Source organism: Nilaparvata lugens, chromosome 2 (genome assembly GCF_014356525.2).
Source record: "Nilaparvata lugens isolate BPH chromosome 2, ASM1435652v1, whole genome shotgun sequence".
NCBI lineage: Eukaryota > Metazoa > Arthropoda > Insecta > Hemiptera > Delphacidae > Nilaparvata > Nilaparvata lugens.
In genome coordinates, this window is record NC_052505.1 from 67,217,617 (window position 1) to 67,230,903 (window position 13,287).

At 33.6% G+C, this 13,287-nt stretch overlaps 1 protein-coding gene across 1 annotated transcript in view; it reads right to left on the bottom strand.

The window, feature by feature from the left end:
- Positions 1-5,866: 5,866 nt before the first annotated feature.
- LOC111063722 (testin) overlaps positions 5,867-13,287 on the bottom strand; it is a 54,716-nt gene continuing 47,295 nt past the window's right edge. The window contains exon 12 of the mRNA XM_022351414.2: positions 5,867-7,362. The gene's annotated coding sequence lies outside the window, so the exon portion shown is untranslated. The remainder of the gene's footprint in view (positions 7,363-13,287) is intronic.

The following is a 13,287-nucleotide window of genomic DNA, read 5'->3' on the forward strand; positions in this document are numbered from 1 at the left end:
TTAATATTTTCTTGGAAGATCTTTCAATGTTTCCAAACGAACTGGGAGTTATCAATGTGCTGTAACCAATCATCCTATCCATACAAGTGTTGGAAATCTGCATCAATTCACCATGGACAGTATACCCATACTTCAAGCAAGCCTACCTTGACTATTTCCTGGAGCCAACTTGAACACCACTATCATGTTGAAACCCTAGGTAACTGCATATTTTTACCATCTTTGTATTTGCTAATTACCTTTATCTTCCTATCCCTTAAATAAGGTTAGGGTTGAGTTAAATTTATTATTTTGATCTATTTACTTAGGCTATTTTTGATTTTTTGTTGCTTCATCATAGGTCAGATTTTTGTATGAAACAAGAATAACTATGACAACCTATTGTAATGTTTTCAATCATTCAGTTCAGTATTTGAATTTTCAATCATGAATGTTGTCAGAACATAATCTTTTCTTGTTCATGATGCAACTTACTATTGCAGAATCACTTAACATATTAAAATATTGGTTACTTGGTAAAATATTGTACATCTCTTGCTTAGGCTAGTTTTTTGATCATCACAATTTATTATTGACTTAGGATTTTAAAACAAACAAGCAATTTTTATTGCATCAAATATATTTTGTTCAATTACAATATTTTGTAATCTACAAATTCTATAAATATTAAATTCATCACATTTTAAATTCAATTTCAGTATTTTTCAAGCTCATTATTGTATTGTAATCTTATGATTAGTATTCAGGTTATTTGTAAGTGTGAATTACCATAGATGCAGTGCATCTTAACTGAATTGTCTCTACTAAACTTCGATGTTTATCAATTATAAATTTTCCATATTAAACCTCAATGGTTATTGATTTTGAACTGCCTCTAATGATTCTTGATGTTTATCAGTTATCTTGATTGTTTGTTTCTCCATTTAAATTTTTATGTTTATTTCTATTTCAATACATTTATATATTGCTCACTTGGTATTTTTTCTCCAAGAACCTATTCATGTTAGTAATAATTTTTCCGTCTTTTATGAAGCAAGACGGTGGTCCTCCTTATTAAAATTATGTTGTATCTGGGTCAATGACCAATAAGCAAAATATTAACATCACATTGACCAGCCGCTCTATACTGATCCACTAGCTACCAGAATTCGGACTCAGAAACAATAATCACAAATCTTGTTTTTGAGACGTCTTTGCACTAAACCTCCAATTTCTGAAAACTTGCTTATTCCAAATGTACAAACTAATATTAAAAGTGAATTGATTGAGGTTCAAAGTAAGCAAAAACAATATTATGACAAGAATGCAAGGGATAGACAATCCTTTCAGGCAAATGATAGGGTGACTATACGAAATGGGAACCAATGGGAACCTGCCACGATACTTGAGAATCATTGAGCACCTAGGTCTTATATTGTTAGAAATAAAAATGGGAATATCGTTTGCAGGAATTCTTTTGATATATGGAAAGGAAATGTCATGAATAAGCATAATTTTTACATTAGGAACTATGATGACTTACAGTTGGAAGGGAGGGAAGATTATGAAGGTATAGAAAATTTTGGAAATTATCAAAATATAAATGATAATAATCAAAATATTGGTTCAAGGAGATCGAGATATGGTAGAATAATTAGGAATAGAGAGCAATTGGATTTGTAAAATTTATTCTCATTCAGGATTAGGCTATATGTTTAAAAATTGAACTTTGTAATATGTAGAATTACATATTCACACAGTAATACACAGTAATCCAGTTTCAGCTTTACTCCATGCTGTTGACCACGTTGGTCTTGAAAACAAAAGAACTGTGACATTGGCAAAGGTGGTAATACTGCCTTCAATTTTCATACTGCACAGAGGATTCATCTAAAATCAAGAAGTCGCTTTAGCTGAATATCATGTGACACCATATCAAATATTTTTTTCAGGTCCAGGAATATTGCCAGATGTTTCTCCTCACAGTTGATTTTTTTCTGATATTTGTCAGATATAATAATCATGAAATAATAATATTTGTCAAATATCACAGTTGATATTTATGGTGTGTGGAAGAATCCAATCACATAGACTGCTTAGTATATTGTTGGTCATCTCAGAGATGTTGTGTCAGACTTGTGAAAAATCAGGTAGTGATTAAATAACAAGGCTTACATATGCAAAGATAACTCAATCACATTGGAAGAATCCAATCACGTGGAATGTTTAGCAAATTGTAGGTTGTCTCAGAGAGGTTGTTTTGGACTTGTGAAAAATCGAATAGTGATTAAATCACAATGCTCACATTGGAAAATCCACAAAGACTCAATCACATTGGAAAATCCAATCATGTGGAATGCTTAGAATATATTTGGCTGTCTCACAGGTTTTGTGACATACTTGTAAAAAATTGCATTGTAATTTAATCTCATTGTTTACTAATATACTATTACTACTATTGCCTACTAATAATCTGTAAATCACATTTATCAGTATTCCCCATTTATGTACTTTGGGTATTAGGCCTACATTTTTCTGAGTATTAGATTTTTTAGTATTTTAATATTCAGTATTTACATTTTTGAGCATTTAATTTTTTGAATATTTACTTTTTTGAGTATTCCTATTTTGAGTTTTGTATTTTTCTGATGCCCAAAAAATTCAGATATCAGAACAAACCCAATTGGAATAGTTACAATTTCCAATCTTTTTAATAATAGTTTTAGTATATTTTAAATAAGACTGTTGGAAATAATATAAGACTGAAAAATAAGATGAAACATGAGACTGATACTTGTCACATAAATAAGACTAATTAGGAATTAGTACAGAATTAGCTCTGATAAAAATAAGAGAAAACTGGAAAATAAGAAGAAATATGAGATTGATAATTGTCACATAAATAAAACTAATTGGGAATTAGTACAGAAAAATACCATAAACAATTGAAAAACAGGAAATTAACAAAATCTTCATGTCTTGTGATGTTATGGTATAGCTATGTGTCCAAACCGCAAATTACTGGAATCACTGTTATTGAGTTGTGTAAGGTGTTTGAAAACAAAAAGAATCCAGTGTTGTGCTGTATTGATGTAAACAGGTGCTATTACCAACATATTTTACAACTTATATAATCATAAGTAAAGAAACATATTATCAAATTGATTTCTTATTCAAGATTTTTAGTAACCATATTTCATTCACATAATAATTGAGGTGTACATTGAATTTTCAAATATGATGTATAATGATCACTGTATACATGTTAAAAATTTTGTCTACAAAATTTTCAATTTTCCATTTTTAATAATAATTATATAATTATGGTACCTACCTCAAACTATAAAAAAAAAATATTTAATGGCATTAATCATCAGTATTTTGTATTTGGAGTGGTACTAATAGTGCACTAATACTGTATTTTTCTGTAATAACATAATTATACCAATTAGCAAAATGCATATGGTTTTCATACATTTTGTCACGTGGTCATATGGGACATAATATATATAATAATATATTCATCTCATATTGATCAGGATTTTGGAGTTTCAAATTTTAATTCAATGAACAGTCATTTGGCATTGACAAAAACATTCTTTATTTGTTTGTTTTCAATATTGACTGAAGCATCTTTCTCTATTTAATAACAAATATGCACTTGTGTGATTGATAGAACAATTTTATTGTATTGTAATGAAGCATTTTGTATAGCTTCCTTACTGTCTTGAAAAATGCCATTTTTGAGGGAATCATCTCCTTAGTGTTATCTCCATGGCCTTGACTAATGGCTGCTACATCCCTCAGATGCTTCAGCAGCATCTACTATTCCACTACTCCCGCTCCTGCCAGCAAGCTTCACCTGTTGTCATTCCACGGTCGGCCGGCCAGCATCCCTCCAGGGCCTTGAAATAGCGGGCTCCTTCTAAGCAGCTACTACCGCACTACTCCGGCTCCTGTCAGCAAGCTTCCCCTGTCATTCCACGGTCGGCCGGCCAGCAGCCAGCATCCCTCCAGGGCCTTTAAATAGTGGGCTCCTTCTAAGCAGCACTCACTCTGCTCCAGCTCTTGGAAGAAGCATCTCCTGCTAGTGAGTAACTACCGGCCTGCATCTTGGTCACTACTTAGTATGGTCAGTACTGGACATCATTTTAGCTCTGCTTTTGTGACTGTTGGAGAATACCATTAGTAAAGTATTTACTGTATGTTACCCCCAGTTGTTTAAATTTGACATTGTGAAACATGGCTGCATCTGTTTTGAATCTCTCCCATAGGAGCACTGTGATTCTGCACAGTGTGTGAGTGTTTTTTTTACTTTTCCTTCCCCAGCTGTTCTGCGTTCTGTGAGAGCAGCAGCCATATCAAGTTGTAAATTGCTCGTGGTTTTCAGCCCAACAACCTATTTGTATTATTAATGTTGAATGTCTGTGGAAAATTCATAAAAATCAGCATCTATAATTCATAGTATTGAAATAGTACCATACTGTCAGAGTTGTGGATGGAAGGAAAATATTCTCTCAATGGAAATTGTTAAAGCCTAGGAAATTACAGTAACCAGTAATCCAAGTTCTTTCCATCCTGGTATCTGCACCTTGCACCCTAATGAATAATTTCCAAAAAGGCTAAGTACTGATGTCAGAGGAGATAACTGGTTAGTGTTGCTATCTGTTATTTTTACATATTTTCTTTATTCATTTACAAATCTGGAATCAGTCAAAATCAATTCATTATCAAACATTAATACTTGAATATTTTTAGTAGCCTATACAGTCCATTTTTTGCTATCAGAGCTGTGTAGCACATCTCTTTTGGACCTCCGGGCCAGATAAATTAATTTGTAATTAGTTTTTCACACACATAAATATCAAATTTATTCATTATTTGTCATTGTAGCATGTCAAGAATTGTTCTTGTTGAAATAAGATAAGTTTACTAATCACATTTTTGTTATGTTGGCAGCTGTGCGACCTACTTGTGCTTCCTTGTCTCTGCCATGTGTGTCATATGTGCCTTTTTTGTCTGAATGATGAGAATATTCAATAAAGTGAATCATGTAAATTCTAATGTGTTTAATTTATTTGAGTACAATCAACAGAACACTACACAGTACATTCAAGTTCTACATACATTTGTAATACCGGGTCCGGCAAAAAAACCTCCCTGGTTTGAGCAAGCCACCGCATGTGTTGTAGTGGGGATAGAGATGTGGAGGGGGTATTGTTCCATAGCAGCGTACGTGCCATTTTCAGTGTTTGCCATGGCTTGGCTCAGTGAGCATCGGGCGTTTGTTGTTGAGTTTATTAAAAATGGCAGTTCTGTGATTTCTACTCAATGATCATTTCGGATTTGATTTGAACTTGGCTGACGTGATAGTGTTCCTTATGCAAAAACGATTAGACTGTGGGTGTCAAACTTTAGACAAACAGGGTCAGCACTAAAAAGAAAACCAACTGGCCGACCTCGTACTGCAATAACACCAGAGAATGTGGTGCAAGTGAGAACATCCATCCAACAGTCTCCAAAGCATTCAGCGGTTAAACATTCAGCTGCCCTGGGATTGTCAGAAAGGAGTGTAAGGAGAATTCTGCATAAAGAACTTCATCTGCATCCCTACAAAATAATGGTTGTGCAAAAGTTGTTTGAAGAAGATTATGAAACTCGCAGGGCTGCATGTAATGACATTTTGCAGAACATTCCCCCAGATGCTGTCTTTATTTCTTCTGATGAAGCCCACTTCCACTTGTGTGGAACTGTTAACAAACAGAATTTCCGCTACTGGGCTGCAGAAAATCCTATGGAACTCCACCAACAACCACTACACAATCCAAAAGTCACAGTTTGGTATGCAGTTGCGGAATTTGGTGTGTGGGGACCGTACTTTTTTGAAGAAGAAGGACAAACAGTAACGGTCAATGCTGATCACTATTGTCACATGATAGAGACATTTTTCTGACCCAAGATCAACCAGTTTGTTTTAGACCATGAGGAAGAAGAAGTTTGGTTCCAACAGGACGGAGCCACAGCTCACACAGCTCGGCGGTCCATGGAAATGTTAAGAGAGTTGTTCCCTGGACGTCTTGTTTCTTCAAGAGGAGACATTTCCTGGCCTCCAAGGTCACCTTGTGATTTCTTTCTGTGGGGCTACCTAAAGGCTGAAGTGTACAAACATCGCCCCAGAACTCTGTAATAACTAAAACATGCCATTAGGCAGGAAGTGGCAGCCATTCCAAGGGAAGTTACAGGAAGAACTATAGACAACTTCAGGGAAAGACTTCATGAATGTCTTAACAATGGGTGACATCATTTATCGGACATAATGTTCAAAACCAAATAAAGTGTACTAAATGATGTCAAATGGCATCATATAGGCTATTCACAAATATAAGTAATTGTTCTGTATGTTTCTTATTCTTTTTGCAAATGCCTATTGAAATCAGGGAGGTTTTTTGCCGGACCCTGTAGGTTATAGGCCCAGTCGGCTATTGGTTCTATGTTCTGATTGACTCCGTCTCTGTGCTGTGACCGTGAGTTTTTATTGTGACTAAAAGTCTGATGAATATGATGAACTCTTTGCTTCTTCAATACAACTTTGATAACCTGAATTACCGTTCCTGCTTTGAACTACTTGATTTGACTACTGATTAATTTTGATTCTATCTACCTGATTTGGACTTTGACTCATGCTTTTTTTTTTGAGGTAAGTAAAGTGTACAACTTTAACTTAAGTTTCGTTCTGAAGTTACAATGGCTGAAGCTGACTTTCATAATATCAATAAATTTGATGGTGAAAATTTCCAGCTTTGGAAATTCCAAATGAAAAATATTTTTGTTGCCAATGGACTGCTGGAAATTGTAAGTGGCATCAGTACAAAGCCTGCATCTGAGGGAGCTGATTTAACTGCATGGACTAAAAAAGAACAAACAGGCAATTCAATATTCAACCGAACGACTCATCAAAGAAGAAAGCAGAAATTCAACTACAGAAGAGGTTGCTGGTGCATTCACTACAAGCGTTCATCAAAAGTATCCTTTTAATAAACGAAATAAAGGTAACAAATTTAACTATAAGAACAAGCAACAGAGTAGTAGTAATCCTCATAAAAACTTTAAATGCCATTACTGTGGACTAGTTGGTCTCATTTCACGAAACTGTTTTAAGAAACAAAGAGATTCTAACAAGAAAGATTCTGATAAAACTAAAACAAATCATCAAGCTTTTAATGTAGTTTTTGATAATGTTCACACTCATTTAATGAATTTAGATTCAAATAATACCTGGTTATCTGATAGTGGAGCCTCTCAGCATATGAGTTTTCGCAGAGATTGGTTTCACAATTTCACTGAATGTAATTCTGAATTGGTCAGGTTAGGCCATAATTCAACCTGTGAAATCAAAGGTCGAGGTACTATCTATATTAAAAGATGGATTAATAATGAATGGCTTGAGGGTAGGCTAGATGATTTTGTGTAAAAATCTATTTTCTGACTGAAAGTCTGATGAATATGATGAACTCTTTGATTCTTCAATACAACTTTGATAACCTGACGAATTATCATGGGTAATTACCATGAGTACAATCACTGTACAGTCAGTCGAAAATTTTAATATTGAAATGAGGGGTATTTTGGTAAGTTGAACAAAAAAATAAGGTCCTATGCACCTTTTCGATATTTCTTCAAGTGAAAAATGAGTTTTGTGGGTTGTCAAAACTCCCCCTGAAAGGGTAACTATTCAACTTATTCTATCTTTTAAAATAACAATGATTTCTGAATTGAATAACATGTTTCTTGCCAACAACAATCGAACTCTTTGTGAATTTAGATATGACCTACACTGTAGATTTATATAATTCTATCAATTAAATACATGGAAATTGAAGTATTTATTTCAGTCAGTTTATGGTTGGTTGATGAAATTGTTGATTAATTGTAGATCGAACTGCACGGCGAATTGTAATGGAGGAATCTGATTGGCTGAAAAGTTCAGCGTTCAGAGTACGGTACGGCGGACAGTTAAAACAGAGGCGAGCAGCACGGTGAACGGTTTGGAGTACGGTACGGTGAATGTTTAACAGCTGATTTTTAACTTTATGAAACATATATACTGATGTTCGCTGAAAGGCGCAATGTTCGGCGGAATGCACGGTTTGCTGCACGGTTCGAGGTTCGGTTCAGCTTGTGTAGTCGATGATACAAGACATTTATACTGATCACAGATCAAAGCAACATAATAATCTATACTATAATAAAGGAAAGAACTAGCTTATACCAATACCTACTACTACATCAGGCCCCACAACTGGAGCTCTAATAAACTATGACGTCATTACATGTAGATCACTGATCTACTGGCGGTAGGCAAGCGAAATAAGAGCGCTGATACTTGTTATTACATCTGATACGGTAACCATCGAAATTTGTATTACGAATTCTATTTTCACAGTCTATTATTTCAATAAATATAGTTTATCATAAATCTAATATTTGTCTCTGGAAAGTAATGGTAAATGGAGTTTTAAATTATGGAATTCTGTTGTTGTGTACCCAACTGTCACAGGAATTATAAGAAGACTTCAAAAGTTTCTGTATTTTCTTTTCCGAAAGATGAAACTTTGAAAAGAAAATGGATACAAGCGATAAGAAGAAAGAACTACAAAATCTTTAAAGGTAAGTTATTATATATTTTAATTGCCTCAAGTTTTTTTGCAAAGGCTGCAAAACAGATAATAATTAATAAGCATAGCTACTTTGAAAAAATCAAAATTCATCATAATAGACAAGCAGGTTTTTATTTTGTTGAAAAATTTTTTTCGGAAAATCTTTAATATGTCTGCATTTTATGCAGATTTACTCTATAGTTTCTCAACTAATTATGTTTATTCAGTTATTATTTGAAAAATGTTTATCAGGTCAAATATTTATTTTTGTCAGAATATTAAAGTAGATGTGTTGAGAAATTTTTCATCCTAATTCATAAATTTGTTGATCAGTGGAGAGCAGGGATAAGAGGAGAGAAATGGAGGACCTTATCTTGACAGGTTTAATAAAGTTGCACCTTTGTTTCAGGTACCTATGTGAAAAGCACTTTGATGATAGGGATATCATCAAAGTAGTAAGAGCATATAAAGAGCATGGAGAAAATCTGGAAGCCAAACTCAACAGAGTCAAGTGGAAAGAAGGTGCAATTCCCAGATTCTTTCCCAATTGCCCAAAACATTGGTCAACTAAATATTCTTCAAGAGAAAGTGCTGAAGAAAGAAGAGAGCGTCAAGAAAACTATCAGTTGAATCAAGCAATTCAGAAAAGTTTACAATCAAAGAAGAAATATGATGATGAATTTAAATTAAAAAATTTTATTGAATTATCAAATTTAGTGGATTCAGTAAGAGTTGAAATACCAAGTGAATGGAGTGTCGTAAAAAAAACAAACCGTGTTCTCTTCTTGATTGTTGAAGCTGTGCCTGTGCCTAACATTGTACTTTCAGCCAGGGTGAATTCAAATTTACAATTTTCATTGTTTGTGGGGCGAGTCGAATTAAAAGCAATGAACAATGTAAACTATCCGCGTGATGTAAATGACATCAACGATTTAATTGAAACATTGCATTCATTCACCAAATTCATTCAAAGCAGCTCTAAAGGGAGGCCAAATAAAAGTGATTTATTCAGCACAATTGATGTGTGTCTGAGCCAAATTGAGGAATTAGAATTTGCCTCCAACTCGAAAAAATTGAAGTTTATTAAGGAAAAATTAAATCTTTTAGATACAAATAAGTTTTCCAACCGTTACTCAACAGAGTTCACCGTTTTATGCAGTATTTCCCATAGCATTTTATCTCATGCTTACAGATACTTGAGAAGTTCGGGCATAATCACATTACCTCATCCGAATACACTTCACAATCTATGCTTGGTTCACAATTCAAATCCAAGTATAGAGCTAACGGATAAAAACTTTCTCAGTTTTGCCAAGCGCAAATTCAATCTATTGAATAAGAATGATCTGACTGTTTCATTAATGATTGACGAAATTCATATCAAGCCGTATCTAGAGTAATCCGTAAAAAAACTTAATAGAGGTGAAGATATTGATCAATATCAATGGGCAAGGAATTTAAATTCAGCCAAAAGAAGAAGAGGAGAAAAATATTTAGGACTAAAAAAACATGATAATGGTAAATATGAACTTGCACTTGAAAAAGAAGAGAGGAAGTTGAAAGAACGCTGTACTTGTAAAAAACATAAGTCATTTGAATGTGAAGAAGTGATGGAATCAGAAAGAGGAAAGATTTTCAACAACTTCTGGAAGGGAAGTTGGGAAGCAAAGAAGGCTACAGTTGTAGGTTTGGTAGACAAATCCATGCCAGATTTCCGACGTGGGAGTACTGATATAGACAACGCTCATAAAAATATTTCTTTCAAATACCATCTGAAAATGGGAGACAGAAGAATAAGGATGTGCAAGAAAATGTTTTTGAACACACTTTGTTTGGGAGAAAAATCTGTAAGAGATTCTGTAAGACATGCATCCCATGACATACTCTTGCCTCATAAAAATGAAAATAATATTAATGACCATCAACCTGTAACAGATTTCATTATTGAGAGAAAGACTATTAGCAAAGACCCAGAAAAAAGAAATGAAATGAAGCAGTTTCTAGATGCATCACCTAAAATGGAATCTCACTACTGCCGTGCCAACACAACTAAAAAATACTTGGAGCCAATGTGGGAAAGCAAATATCAACTGTACAGAGAATATGAACGAAACTGCCATGAAAGAAATGTCCAGCCAGGATCTAGAGCTCTCTTTCATATTGTATTCCAATCCATGAACATTGGATTTTTTTACCAAAAAAAAAACAATGTGAAACTTGTTTGAAGTACCGTTTAGGAAAAGTTTCTTAGGAGGATTATATGGAACACCAAAGAAGAAAAAAGGAAGCAAGAAATGAGAAAAATAATGACAAGACTAGAGCTGAAAATTCAAATAATGTTTTGGTTTATGTGGTTGATGTTCAGAAAGTTCTTACTTGTCCTGATATAAAAGCATCCACAGCATACTATAAAACTAAATTGAAGGTACACAACTGGTGTGCTTATAACTTGGGCACAAATGAAGGAACTTGTTATATTTGGCATGAAGGAAATGGTAGCGTGGATTGTGATGTGTTTGCTTCAATTCTGGTACGGTTCTTGACTAAAGAGTTTGAAAAGAAGCCACACGTTAATGAAATAATAAAAATAATAAAATAATAATAATAAAAGCATCCACAGCATACTATAAAACTAAATTGAAGGTACACAACTGGAGTGCTTATAACTTGGGCACAAATGAAGGAACTTGTTATATTTGGCATGAAGGAAATGGTAGCGTGGATAGTGATGTGTTTGCTTCAATTCGGTTCTTGACTAAAGAGTTTGAAAAGAAGCCACACGTTAATGAAATAATAATCTGGAGTGATGGATGTACATATCAAAATAGGTGTGAAACAGTTGCTAATGCACTTCTTTACTTTGCAATCAAGAAAAATGTTACTGTCCAACAAAAGTACTTGGAGGTTGGACATACACAGATGGAAGTTGACTCAATGCACAGTGTCATTGAAAAAAAGCTTGCAAAGCAAGAACATTATTTTCCTGCCGACTTTGTTAGAGATATTGGAACTGCAAGAATCAATCCATTTCCTTACATTGTAGAAAGTTTGAATTACAAAGAATTTTTCAGCTACAGTAATGGATACTATAAAAGCATCCGCCCTGGGACAAAGAAAGGAGATCCTTACGTCACAGATTTGAGATGTCTCAAGTATGCTACAGATGGCCACATTTATTACAAAGTAGATTTACAAGACGAGTATTCTGAGCTGCCAAGAAGACCAAAACCAATTTCTGAAGTTTTCAAGAAAATTATACCCCTCTATACTCAACCTCTAGCAATTCAAGAGAGGAAGTTCAAAGACCTTCAAGAATTGAAGACCTGTCTTGAAGAAGACTACCACTCATTCTATGACAATTTATATCACAGTTGAAAAAATTAGTTTTTACAAATGTACTTCGCAATTGAAAAAAATGTTACTGTCCATCAAAAGTAGGCTACTCCTTCCTTAAATGAATGACAATAAATTCAATTCAAGTAGGTACCGGTATCAAGTATCTTTTTCACAAGTAGTGTACTTCAATTTATTTATTTCAAATTTTTTAAAGAGAACCTTGAAGTGTACTGTCAATTTTGTGCTTTGTAACTGTTATAGGCCTAGTGAGTATTTTGAGTGAATTGTTAATTGAAAATAATGCGTTTTATTCCACAAATTTTAAATAGAACTTGAAGTGATCTACCTATACCAAATTTGTGATTTGTAACACTGTTAGGCCTCTTCCTGACCAAAGCGGGAAGGAGAGGAGTAACTTTTTTAGTATGTTTACTATTATCTATATTAAATATCGTGCTCATGTGATCTATCTATATAGATATAGTACAAATACTAAAAATCTCACCTCTACTTCCTGCTTTGGTCAGGAAGACCTCACAGTAAGTAATTTATCTATTGAAAATATCTCATAAATAGTCTTATGTGTTGTTAGCTCTTTCACTATTCAAAGCGAAACATCCTATGTCTTAATGTAAAATATCGTATGTTGAAAAGTGTCTGTAGATTTAGTTGTAATACATCTTATGTATATGAAAAATATATAAATAATGAGTTATTCTTTAAAATCTCCTAACAAATGACATTATTACTGTAAATTGAGTAGGAACAGTTTTGGTACATTATTAAATTTCAAAATTTGAGAAAAATGTGAAGTTTTTTTGCTCTCCTGTAAAGTACACCATTTTGACATACGACCTTTTGCACTTACAGCGACGATATGTCAAGTATTTCAAGCACTATGTTTAATGTATTTTCAAGCACTATGTATGTATTTCCAAGCACTATGTTTGTATTTCCAAGCACTACGTTTAATGTATTTTCAATATTCAAATATGTTTGATTTTTACTTTTAGATTTTGACTTTTGAAAAAAAAATATGTTATGATAATGCAAGATCAGGCAGGCAGTGAATGCAAGATGGCGGCTAGTGTGCGAGGCCAGATCACAGTGATACAATTATGTTATTATCATAATGTTGATTTATAATACAGTTTATATTCTATGTGAATAAATAAGTCTAAATAAACTATTGTGTTCTTCATTCTTCAATCATAACACCATTCACTGGTTTAAACTTGAATCCTCATGTATTTTCTACACCAAATTTGTGTGAATCTATTCAATCATATTTTATTCTAGTCAAAGCTATTACAAT